Here is a 14,293-nt window from a genome sequence, read left to right as displayed (position 1 = left end):
TATGAGACAGATTATGCCTCGCTGCCAATCGTCAGGCATTGATTCGCTGTCCCATACCTTGAGCACAATTTGATGAACCACTTGGTGTAACTGGTCGCCCCCATATTAAACCAATATGGCTGTAATTCCATCGGCTCCTGGCGACTTATGATTTTTCAGCCGATGAATTGCACGGACTGTTTCTCCTAAACTTGGTGGTGGCAGTGTTTGTCCGTCGTCTTCAGTTGGCGGGACCTCCAACTCGCCGATGTTCTGGTTGTTCAGTAGCTCATCAGAATACTCAACCCGTCGCTCCAATATGCTCATTTTGTCGGAAATCAGATTTCCCTCGTTGTTTCGGCACGATGAGCATCGAGGTGTATAAGGCTTCATCCTGCTGACTTGTTGGTAAAACTTGCGCGCTTCTTTTTTCCGTCTGTGAAATCGCTTCTCTGCTCGAGGTCGTGGTGAGTTTCCGGGCGTGCCCGCGTCCTTTGAGAATGCAACATTACTCGGTATGCGGCATTCTTCCGTTCCGTTGCTAGTTTACATTCATCGTCAAACCAGCCATTCCGACTCCTTTTGCGGCTGGGGCCAAGTATGTTTGTGGCCGTATCCATGATAACGTTTTTCAGGTGATTGTGAAGATCATTTGTTGATTTGTTGATTTGTTGATGCTTCATCTTCTTCTGTTGACTGCGGTTATTGCGGCATCCTTTTCCCTCTTATAGGTGTCGCGTGTTGTGTATAGCTTTATTATTCACTCTCACCTGCTTGTCAAAGGGGATTGTAGGTGGTGTCGTAATTCGAGCTCGGAGCACCATGCGAACGAGATAGTGGTCTACGTATATATTGGCCCCCCTATATGTTCTGACATTCATCAAGGCTGAGAGGTGACGGCGTTCGATCAACACGTGGTCAATTTGATTGAAAGTGGTGCCGCCTGGAGAGGCCCACGTATGTTTGTAGACCACTTTCCGCGCAAACCAGGTACTTCCAACAACCATTTCGTGTGACCCTGCTAATTGAATATCCGTAGTCCGTTATCATTTGTTTTTTCGTGTAAGCTATGAGAGCCAACGTATCGCCTGAATACGGGCGCCTTCCCTATTTGGTTGTTAAAATCCCCAAGTATGATTTTAATATCATATCTGGGATAGGCTTCGAAGGTTGATTCTACTGCCTCGTAGAAGGTATCCTTCTCCGACTCTGCAGCCTCCTCTGTAGGGACGTGAACGTTAATGAGGCTTATATTTCTAAACTTGCCTCGCAGGCGCAGAGTGCATAGCCGTTCGCTAATGTTTTCAAAGCCCATAAAAGCAGGATTCATTTTTTGGCCTACTAAGAAACCTGCTCCGAGCATATGGTTTACTGGATAATCGGTATAATATATGGTGTAGCGGCTCTTCTGCAGAAAAGGTGCTGGTATCACTGGAGATTTAATGCCGAAGCCACCAACAACACTGTTCCTCATAGGCACAGGCGCTGATATATGCGTTTTGCGATGCCCAAAATTCTAAGGACCATGTAGTAAGGCACCGTTCAAGTTTTCGGCTACCAATAGAACACCAGTTGTCACATGTGAAATCGCTAACCTCATATTCAACCTCGACCTTCGACGAAACTTCCCATGGAGATTTGTTACATCACGATATCCTGCGGGCGTTTCCGGAAACGAGGCTGAAAAAATGGCGTGTCAGTGAACTAAGCATCATATAGTCACAACGCCAAGACCATCAGTTGCTTTAAAACTCAGGCGATTAGCTCCAAACAAACTGAACATCGCGAAAAAGGAATTCAACACCATGATCCAGCTAGGGTTGGCAAGTCGATTGAATACTCCGTGGGCTGCCCCTTTACATATGGTGCTTAAAAAGAATAAAAAGTGGAAACCGTGCGGAGATTATCGGCCACTTAACGCCAGACTTCCTCCGACAAGTACCAGTTCTTCAAATCTAAGATTTCGCCCAAACAAATTATGGTTAAACTATTGCTTCAACATACCCGCTAAGAGCCTTTAACCAGATTTCGGTTCCTGACGAAGACATACCAAAGACTGCCATCATAACACCGTTCGGCCTTTACGAGTTTCCGTTTATGACATTCGGCCTACGGAATGTAATGCAAGTGTTCCAACGATTCATCGAAGAGCGTCGATGACATATTACTCGTTTCCTATTCACGTGAAGACTATGCCAGCCTCTTAAGAACTTTGTTCCAAAAGTTGAAACACCATGGAGTAGTCGCGAATCCAAGCAAACGCGTTTTTTAGTCAGCACGAGGTCAGTTTCATAGGCTACTTTGTCTCAAAAGGGGAGGACACGTTTCTTGCTAATCAAAGTCAAAGCGATCTAATCATACCCGCAAACAACCAACGTGAAGCAGTTTAGAGCATTCTTGGCTATGTTAAATTTTTACAAAAGGTTCATACCTTGAGCAGCAGCATTACAGGCACCACTCAACGAGATTCTTAACGACAAAATTAAAGAAAATTCACTAATCAACTAGAATCAGTGAATTTACCGCTTTTACTTTAACTTTTGAAGCCTGCAAAACCGCACTGGACTAGGCGACGCTGCTTGTACATCCAAAATCTGATACACCTTTGGCCATTTTCTGCGATGCATCTGACTTCGCGATTGGAGCAGTCCTCCAGCAGCGGATTAATTGTTACTGGTAACTATTGGCTTTCTTTTCAACAAAGTTCGGTCTAGCGGAACGTAAATACGGGGCGTCCAACTGAGAACTACTGGCTATATACCTAGCGATAAAACACTTTCGTCATATTGAGCTGCTAATTTTCGCCTTCCACAAAAAGAACAAATGCTCACCACGTCAATTTCGCTATTTAGATTTTATTTAACAGTTTACCACCGATATTCAACACGTATCCAGTTGCGAGAACGTTGTCGTTGACGCATTATGCGCCTTGAACAGTTGGAATCAATTATCGATTACGCAAAACTTGCAGCGTCTCAGTTCACGGACGAAGAGTTCTAGTAGATACATCAGACCATAGCTTGGAGCTGACCCTCCCAACCTGGAATTACTTTAGTCGTAGACTTGTGTTTCCTTATTGTATGCTGCTAAGCTATAGTCTGATGTATCTACTGGTACCATCCGACCTTACATCACTCAACCATTCCAAAAAGCAGCTTACAGCGGACGATATCGAAGAGATCCCGATATCGAACCAACAACAGGAAGTCTCCATGACAATGAACGGCAATGGCAAGAAATTGTTGGTCACATTCCAAAAGAACATCACGAGGCCTGGCTGATTCTAGAAACGTGGAAGCCAATCAAAAATCATGAGAAGTTGAGACCTCTGTTCCTCTCTGTGAACAGAAGTGAGAAGTTTGAACCTTGTTTCCGTGAGAAAATCAGCCAAGTTGAACGCATCGTACGGCATAGCAAAGGGAATTCCTTAATCGCGTCGGTCTAGGAGTCAGAAGCTGTCAAAAGTAACAACGATTTCACTACCGCATACTGCATTACGAAAGATGTGGTAATCCCCAAAATTTAAATATATCGAAGGTCCTAATAAAGACTTTATTCACCTGTGTTAATATAGGCTTAAAATGCAAAATCTTTTGGTTCGTTTAATTGTTAATTACCCATAGGTAACAAACTACAATTTTGGGAGTCTAGCAATACTAATTCTAATGGGAATATTGCATTCAATTCCCAAAACGCAAAGTCATCCATTTCAAACCAAAGTGTACCTAAAGAGTTCAATGATAATGACAACATAGATATTCACGGAGTACACGGAACTGATGAAGTTCATGACAATAGCGACACTAGCGGCTACAAGTTTCAATATAAAATCCAGACTGGGATTGAAAGATATCTTGCAGTTACATTCAAAAGAAAACGTAGCCTGCAGCTCATATCTAATGAAGTTGCTTCTGAAAAGCAAACTAATTTCAACCACTATACTCTTCTAGCTAATCATCCATTTACTTCCTTCTCTGGATACTCAAGGGACTAAAGTTCACTTTAAATTTCAACCAATTTACATATGAATAAAAAGTAGTGACGAGCTTCTTCCACCCCCACAAAAGTTCGTCAATGAAACAAAAGTTCAACCTACACAAGAAGTCTACTACTGCCAGGTGGTAAACTGGCTTGAGCACCTCGAAGAAACCCTATCAACGCAAAAGTAACAATGTAATTCTTAGCTACGAAGTAGAACTATTTTTAGAATCTTAAAACATTGATATCATGCTAGTATTTTAAACTGACCATACTTCCAAAAACTTTCTTAAAATTCATGGATACATCGTCTATTCTGAAAACCACGCTAATGACAAGCCGCATAGCTGGGTTGCAGTAATTGTCAAAACCCGAATTAGACACTGCCTTACTGTGTGGACAACTATCATAACTTCACTACTTATCAACATTATTGAATCTCATTGTAGCTGCAGTCTACTGCCAACCTAAAGATAAGAAACAGCAGCACAATTCGACACTTTATATAAAAAACTATGGTCCCGACTTATAGAGGCGGGTGACTATAATGCAAAATTACCGTACTGGAGAAACAAGTTTTAATTACTATTCTTATCAGTCATCTATCCTGCTGGAATACAGGTCTAGGGTTACGCGGCCGACATTGTTTTAATCTGAAGATACCCTATGTGATAGAATCCGAACTGGAATACAGGTGTCTAGTGCCTGGTGCAGGAAGGTGGGATTGCAGGTCAATCCTGCCAAAAGCACCATAGTACCATTCACTAGAAGACGTAAGCTTGATCACCTGAGAGCCATAAGGTTACATGACATGGAGGTGAAACGAGAAACAGAGGTAAAATATTTGGGAATTACACTAGACCAAAAATTACTATGGAAGCTACATGTCGGAAACACTTGTCGGAAAGCCACGAGGGCTCTGATCGAACTCAGCACACAAGCCAGACAATTACACAAACTCCAAAGACTGGCTTGCGTATGTATCAGTGGGGCAATGAGGACAAGATTAACCCCTCTCCATTTGCACATACCGATGCAGGCAAAGGGGACAATATTCAGGATAGCCGGGAGTGTCAGTGATTCGGGGAGCTGCCTAAACCGAAGGAAGGTATCCCGAATTATCAAAGGATAACATGACAACGAGGTTTCATTTTGATAAGAAGTTTAAAACACGTTGGAGTAGCAAGGCAAACTGGGAGAGCGTGACTGGAACATACGGCTTAAACCAGCAACTGATTACTTGGTGCATTGATGGATGCCTCACAGCAGAGGGAGCGTGTGCTGGTGTCATTGGTCCAAGGAAAATTTACTTAGAGCGAATGGGTAGGTACACTATCATATTCCGCAATAGACAGATGTCTCTCCTTTAATCTCCAAAGGAACTACAGGGGGCAGAACATCGCTATTCACACCGACAGCCAAGCAGCGATCAAGGTGAACCAGGTGAACTCTAAGCTGGTATGGGAATGATTTGAGAGACTGAATACGCTCAGCTCGTCCAACAAGGTCTGGATGCTCTGGGTTCCAGGCCATGCTGGGTTGGAAGGCAACGAGGCAGCGGATGGACTAGGGAAGCTTGGGATATTTACGGATACTGGCTGCAGGTTTTGCGCGGAGTGTGATGAAACCTTTACACACAGGGTCCGGCACTTGCGCAAAGTAGGTCGAGGTATCTGGGAGAACACTTACCAGATGCAAAGTTTAAAGATCTGGAAGTACACTATAAACGGTAAAAGGGACACAATAGTTCTTTAATGACGCGGTATGACTTTCCCTTAACAGGATAACAAATACTGCCATAGCCATGTATTTATAAACAAGGATGATGCATTAGAACGTTAGTTGTAATATTGTTGTCTAAGACAGCATTGCGTGTCACGCTCGGTTAGTTTGCATTGACTGAACTCATACTTAAAAAGTGAATAAATTGTAATTTCTTTACAGTAAATCAGTTTTTCATTATTGGCGGCAGCCACTTGCTGCCTTCCCCAGTAGAATAAACCCAGAAATATTCTTAATCTAGATATATACTAAATATTTTACCTTCATTACTAAACCTTAATTATTAGCTACGTCCTTATTTACTTTTCTCCTCTATCGTATCAACGAAAAGTGATATGAGTGCGTCTTACCTATATTTGTATTCAAGCGATTCTCTTGAGCTGGTTCCAAAATATACCGTGGGACGGCAGCTTTGATGTGTGCTTTTGTGCTCCATTTTACTAGCTCAGATTCCTTTAAGTGCTCCTTGCCCCGAGTGCTAACTAGGCATTTGGCTTGCTCTATGTAGGTACATTGGCTATCTTCACAACACATCCTGTAGATGCCACTTCTTTCCGCCTGCTTCTTAGGGTCTTTCTTGGTTCCTAATTGTCTTTTGAGCACGTAATTCCTGCTTGATCCTACGGCATCGATATCTTCTTTAGCCAAGATTCGTCGCAAAGCTGGGAACAATTCCCTCGAGTGTGTAATGCTGACTCGTTGCATGTCTGTCTTCATCTTCTCTTGCTCGAGTTGTTCAATGATTACGTTGCTTCTTTTCGGTACCTTGAGCATCCACCGGTTTGTTTGAACTATTGAAAGGTTTTCGATCCTCTGTTACCTTTGCTGTTCCCCCAGACTCCATCCCCTGATGATGTAACTGTTTTACTAAGACAGCTGGCCCCATATGCGGTTAAGATGTTTTCCTGTGGTTCCTTAATATTCTTTCTACTTCATTCTTCGATATTGAGTTTCATTATTCTGTAATCCGAGTTCTGCAGCACCTTCCAATTCTTGACCAGCCCATTCTTAAGGGTATTCACTGGAGTTATGTACAGTATTTTCTGACTGATGCTAGTCACGAATGTTGGCGTGTTTCCTGCATTATATATTTCTAGCCTATTGCTAATAATAGATTCAAGAAGATTGTCATCTCTTCACTTAGTATCGCTGCTTCCCAAGGTCTCACTATAGGCATTGGCATCGTAGCCGAGGGCAAGTCGTGGCGCTTTCCTCTAGCAGAATTTCAACAGTCTAACGACTAATTCCAGTGTGATCCGGGAAGCAACTGGGCGCTGCGATCACCTTTTGAGCTCAATAAAGCTCGGACAATAATATAGTATCCAATTAGAAATCCTGATCCTGGCGTTTTATTTTTTATCCTCACCTGAGTTGCAAACACAGAGCTGCATGCGACCAGGCGCGTGTCATGGGTTGCAGATAATGACATGACCTACCGGGTCAGCTACGAATATCGCAAGTTCATCTTGTAAATAAGTAGCCGCGGACAAGCAGAACGTTTCCCTTTGTGTTCGTCCTCCCTTACCGATTCTTCCCGTTCAGGGGTAGTAAACCTCCTTAACAAATCCGTAATCCGGGGTGAAGGTATCGACGCGCCTATCGGATGAATTGCAGTGACGTTACACTGTATTTCAGCGGCTCCCCTCCAAATACCTTCCCTACCTTTGGAGGTAACCATGGGACATTGCAACATTGGGGCTCTGTTGCAGGGTTGACTGCCTCCCTAACACTCGTGGGAACAGAATTGCGGAAAATATTTCAAATTCTTTTGATGGGACCCCAGCGACACGAAGACAGTGCCCAATACGGTTAAGAGTCGCTCAACAATATCAGAGCGGCTCTTCGCCCTTGGATGTTTTGGCGGTTATGCCGTCAACCACCAAGGACGGGAGACCTAGGCGTTGTATGGTTTGGACGAACTAACTCAACGAATTTATCGTCCGCAACTATTACCGTGTCACGGATTTGGAACGAAATCCATCAGGGTACAGACATCGACTACATGACACGTTCATAACCCGATTTCCGGAGCTAAGTCATGTTCCGGAACAGAACGTCGTCAACCAGTACCGGATGATCGTGAATAACAACCGAGTTGCCTTACCAACTAGGCAACAAATCTGCCAAGAGGTTCCACTTGAGCTCGGGCTGGAGTCATCAAATTACCGGACTAGTCAAAGGAGTAACACAAGTACTCCACCTGTAAGGCACTCCATGAATCCAGCAGTCAGGAGAAGCTTAGTAACTGATGATGTCGACCCAATTTATAATGAGGCTTTGACCGCATTCCAGGTCGCATTTACAGAGTACGCTGAGATTCTCCCAGACGTTAGGCCAAAGATCCCAAAACTGAAGTTTATTTCGGCAACTACTAACATCATTACTGCCGTTGACAGAATTTTCGCTGATCGTTTCGCTAGCGAGATTACTGCTACAGAGATGCACAGCCTGATCTACGTTGCAGCTGCCACGGTTATTCGTCTCCATAATCAACATCTTAGAGCGAATAACAGAGGTATGCGCAGAAGGACTTACCAAGAGTGCACAGATGCGTTGCGAACATGATTGGAAACTACCATCTGTCCAATGATACGCCAATCGAAGAAATCCTCGAGGTGCTAAAGCAGAAACTTGCGGTATGCTCCAATCGCATCCGTAGGTATCAGAAAAGCTTTCAGCGAAGGACAGACAACACCTTGTTCTTCCAGAACCAACGGGGATTCTACAAAAAACTCACCAACTCAGATAGGGAAAGTAACCGCGATCTGGATCAGGCAGAAGACTTCTGGAGAAGTGTTTGGAGCGAATCCAGCCGTTGTAATTTAGAAGCAGGGTGGCTCCCACACCTTATGCGTTCATGCGAGGCTCTCCCCGAAATGACCATGCCTGACGTAACTGAAGTCGACGTTGAAGCAGCCCTTGACAAGGCAGGTAACTGGAAGGCGCCAGGAGTTGACAAGATTCACAACTTCTGGCTGAAGCGGTTCAAGAGCTCTCACAGGATATTGGCAAATCAATTTAATCAGATGATTGCCGATCCTGATTTAGTTCCACCATTTTTGACCAAGGGGATAACTTTCCTCATCCGCAAGGAACAGGGTGCCTCTGGCCCTTCAAAATTTCGACCAATTACTTGTCTTCCTACCATCTACAAGGTCTTCACTTCAGTTCTGTGCGCGAACATCTCAAAACATCTTGATGTTCATAAATTGATAGCTGAGGAGTAAAAAGGATGCGCAAAAGGCTCGTCAGGCTGCAAAGAACAGCTTATAATCGATACGGTAGCTGTAAAGCAGGCTCCATATCACATTCGTGGTTACTACAAGTGTTATGCTTGTATAAAATCAACCCGAATGTCGTTCTTCTTCTGAGAACAGTAATGAAGAATTGGAGCACGAAGCTATCGGTATCCTCACAAACATCAGGAGAGATACAAATCAGGCGTGGCATTTTCCAAGGCGACTCTCTAAGTCCACTGTGGTTTTGTTTGGCTTTGAATCCGCTATCCCATCTTTTGCATGAAAGCAAATACGGGTTCCAAGTCAAGCATGGCATATTGTCGAAATGTAAATTAAGCCATTTAATGTACATTGACGACATCAAATTGTATGGCAAAGACGAGAACCAACTTCGCTCCTTGCTGGACATCACCATCCAGTTCAGCAGGGATATCGGCATGCAGTTAGGTTTGGAAAAATGTCGCATAAAAACAATTGTTCGGGGAAAACACACCGACAACGAAGGATACAGCCAAAATAACATCCGAATTGAGGGTATGGATTCGGACGACGTCTACAAATACCTCGGCATATTGCAAGCAACAACACCTGCTGTGGCAATAATCAAATCTAAGTTGCTGGGGGAATTTGTACGGCGTCTGGATCTTGTCCTTAAAACTGAGCTGTACGGGAAAAATAAAATCATGGCAATCAACACCTTCGCCATTCCCGTCCTTCTATACACTTTCGGTGTGATACAGTGGCGTAATACTGATTTAGAATCTGTCAATAGACGGGTAAGGGTAGTTCTTGCAAACAACAACATGCACAATAGAGCTGCCGAAAAATTGAGGATCACTATCCCATGTCATCAGGGAGGAAGGGGGGTACTTGATTTAAAAACGTTGCACTACAATCAAGTGCATTCTCTTCGTGAGTTTTTCTATGAGAAACAATCCTCTAGCCAAATACATCAGGCTACCGTCATGGCAGATAATAAATTATCTCCTTTGAACTTGAGAAGCAGAGAATGGGATCCCATGTCGAATGTAACTTCAGTTGACAGACCGAAGCATTCCTAACTTCAATTCAGGATGCTTCGCTCCCAATAAAAAATTATAAACGGTACATTCTTCACGACTCCTCAATCACCAACTCCAGTTGTAGGTTATGCAACTGTGAAGAGGAGACCATCCAGCACATAACATCTGCGTGCAGGATGTTGAGCAGTACCGAGTACCCCAACCGTCATAACTCCGTCTGCAAGATTCTCCATCAAAACCTTGCGTTGAAGTATAACTTAGTGGCAACCTACCATCCTTACTATAAGTATACTCCGCAAAGAATCTTGGAAAATGATCGGGTCAAACTACTGTGGAATCACACTATTGCCACTGACCACAGTGTTAATCATAACAGACCTGATCTAGTTCTGCTTCTGAACCTGTGCTATAATTCGAAGAGCCCTGTCCGGTAACAATCTGACCTAATGGGTTTCAGTCTTGATCCGCACTGTCTTCGATATAAGATCCATGTCTCTGTAGTGTAGAACCTCCGCGTCATTGGCTGAAGTATTTGCGATAATCGGGATGTAGTATAATAATACATTTTCGCATGGTCGCACACACTTTGGGTTAAATCGCATCATCGCTGTGATGCGGGCCTTTGGATGTTGCCTTCAGCCCATCCTTAGGTTGGTCGCCTCTCGGTCCGGTTGGGCGGGAAGAGGGTCCGTGGGTTTTTTTTAGTTCTTGAACCATTACTATTCCAATTGGCTCTCTGAGAGCCCCATTAATGTAGGGAGCTCTTTTCCAATGTTGGTTTGGCGTTCTCCCCCTCTGACATGGTACTTTCATGTGTCTGACTGCCCGCCTTCAAGCCCAGAAGATTCAGATATAGGTCATCCAGATTCTCCTCCTTGATGACCACCAAATCCACCTCTCTGCATGAACTTACCTTTTTGGCTTTTTTGACGTTCGCGATTCTTTCGGCGATCTCCGTAGGCTTCCCACTCGGAGTGCCTTTCTCCGGTTTATCGTTATAGAATTTGTCGTTGAAGTAACGGTTACGGCGGTTAATTGTCTCAGATCAGAGCGTGGTACTTGCAGGACGTATACACATATATGTTTTACAACAATTGATCCCATAGCTAATTAGTACTGCAAAAAGTCCCTAGGTTAAACGCAAAATAATGATTATAATTCAACCCCGTTAATTACAGATATATCAACTGGGATGAAGATAATAATCTCAGTAAGGAGGAAAATTATAGCCTGCAGTGGGATCCACTTTTTTATGAGGTAGAATAATTCCAGTAGAAAGTGTTTCTGGGACGGAGTTTTCACATCCGTACTCCAAAGGGATACAGCGATTTCTACTTCATCAAAGTTACAGTTTACTACAGTTTTTTTATAAAGAATTTAAATAACAATATGTAACTCTCATCTTTTTACTCAATACCTGCTTGGGTTGGTTTTATATTATCCCAATATATGTAGGCTTCCTCTCAGTATTTTCTCAGCATCCCATAGTAAACGGAGGATCACAATATACATATATTATCCATTCCGATTAAATGTCCCCATAATATCTACCACGGCACTATCCACTTAACGTAACTACCGCCTGACGGTCAGTCAATTGAATTTCTAATCTGCGTATAATGCCCAACGTCTTTTACAAGTAAGTAAAGTCATACGAATTGCAACATTCCCTTTTCCTGCGTGTATACTTACCGATAATATTTACAGTGCATTACAGGCTACAATTGCCATTCGGTGGGTATCTTCTGAAAGGTGGTGGTTCCATTTATACTCCCAACAAGTATTAAACTCCAGCTGCCACCGCGGCTATAACTATTAACGCGATATTGGGTTACCGTTTCTGGGTAGAAAACTTCTTGAGGAGCAGTAGCCCGGTAGCATTGCTGTTGGTTATAAAGGACCAAATCTTCAAAACCTCAAGCCTCAAGCTGCTTAGATCTTTGATGCCATAGACCGTTGGCAACTAAAATTGTAGTCCGCCTGCAAGTTTTATTATATCTTTTGGAACTCATCAAGTCTTTGAACAGGTCCTAAAAATTGTCTCTCATAAAATCCAGCGGTAGCAAAGTGAGGCAACTAATTATCTGCAATACCAATACCGAAGGCTGATACCGCAGTAAGTGCCGAACTTATTGCATAAGATCTTCAAACTAGTTTTATCGTTTCACGTCTCCTCGTCTTAATAACGCAGATAGACGCTGATGACTGAGCTAGACAGGTCTTCGTTGTTACCCATTTTTTCCTGTCAGGCCATTGGCAAGGATACCTTCGCATGCATAAAAACGGCAACTCCACTGCGAATACTCCACCGTCTTAGGAAAATAAGCTAAAGGTAGGATCTAGCGACATTCTTCGTCTAAAATATAAATAGAATTTGTGTGTGGTCCTATTGAATGGCCTCGTAAGAAGACCATGAAATCGCCATAAAGTGTTTTGTGCATTTTGTGTGCAATCTAAGTGCACCATAAAGGAAACCACACTGTTACAGTAATCAATTTTGGTCTTAGATACCTTGGCTGACTCTTGCCAAGCTACCTGAGATATTGATAGTCAAATTGTGGGAGCTTTCTTAGGGTTATATGTGTGCGAGCGTGTGCTTGTCTGCTTTTATGTAACCATAGCGATGTAGGTCTTAAGACTATCTTTTTTCTGCTAGATACTCTGTCAAAATAATATTTTACGGTATTCCAAGTATTAACAGGTTTTGTACGCAAGTAGCGTATGTTTTGTCGTGATACCCAAGAATGTGTTATTTGCAACTCGCATAACTCAAACGCCTAACGGTTCTGTTATGATAAGATACGTAAGAATTAATGATAGTATTTTATAAACAATTTACTGATTAATAAGCGCATACGGTTGCTTATGATATCTAGTAGCAGAATTATTCGACTGGAAACGTGTGCATTCTTATATCATTACGTTTGGCAAGTTATATGGAGACAAATTCGTTTGGTTACTGATTTTTTCTATTTTGTAAAGCACTTAGAAGGTTGATATGATAGCTAAATATCGGCACTTGCCAGTACACGATTGTGGAATCTATTTACTCGTATCTTACTTAACAGGATATGGTCCCCCTTTCATTAGCCAAAGGACAGTCCCCCGTTTCGATAGCAGTAGAGTTTTGAAACTTGCTATACATATATATGTAGGGAACGCGTTAGTGGAGCTCAGCGCGCTACTCACATGTTGGAAGTTACCTTCTAATATCGTTAAGCACCAACGGTGAAAACACTGCACCTTGTTCATAAGTTGTTAAGGATATTAAATATAAATTCTATCGACTGCAAGGAAATCGTGTTGAGCTTGCCCCGACATCCAGACTGAATGCGCGCTCTCTACGCTCGAGGAATTTATAGGGACCCTCACAGTAACTCCCGGGTGGCATCAGTCCTTACCAAAACGTGCTTGCAGACTTCAAGCGCAATTGGTGTGGACCGCTGGTGTGCGTGACGAGATGAGGGAGGCGGTTCCTATTTGGGAAAGACCTACCGTAGCAAGTCGTATATTCTCCCCGTACATCAGGTCAACAGGACTGGCACCAATCTGTTCACGGACGGCTGCACGGAAGCTTAGCAGAACGAAAATCAAGAAAACCAAGACCTGGGACCAGGGCGGATCATTGTCCATGCATGGTAGCTGTTCCGAATCTGAAGTGGCTCTGCCACGAAGCCTCAACGGAGGTTACCTGGTACCATGGGAACCGGGATAGCCCTTTGAGAGCATACGCTCCAGGAGAATTCCTGGAGGATGTGTTCTCGGCCCGGTTATTTGCGGTTGGCCCCCTAGTGGGAGTTTCATGGTAGTTGTGGTTATGCCTACATTGCAGACAGAGCTCCTCGGAGCTCAAGCGTGGAGTTGCGCTGTACAACTCTGGTGCAGTACCCCTTAGTTGCGGCAGAAGTGTTAGATAGCTGAAGAATGCTGAGCCTGCACTCAGTATAAACCAGTACCGCTGTGCTAGTCATGGCGGGGCTCTCATTGTGGTCCCAAAATCAATCCGTGTCCGAAAAGGACCGTGGGATTATGCCTACACAGCAAGTACTCACGTTAAACCCCAGGAATTTCATCACCTCTTTGCTAGATCAAGGAGGGTTTGGTGCTCTTACAACAAAACTCGGACACGGGCGAACGCTTACAAAATCATGGCAACCTAGAGGGGCGCGAGTCAAAGGAGGGGGGGGGGGGAGGATGCTGCCAGACTCGGCATGAGCATAACGATGCACTTCCTAGCTCTGGTCTAGGAAGGGATAGGCTGTGGACAGTAGGTAAACGGTCCTTTGTGGATCT

This window comes from Hermetia illucens, chromosome 6, assembly GCF_905115235.1.
Source record: "Hermetia illucens chromosome 6, iHerIll2.2.curated.20191125, whole genome shotgun sequence".
Lineage (NCBI taxonomy): Eukaryota > Metazoa > Arthropoda > Insecta > Diptera > Stratiomyidae > Hermetia > Hermetia illucens.
The sequence above is the reverse complement of the archived record's forward strand: the minus strand, read 5'-3'. Positions refer to the sequence as shown.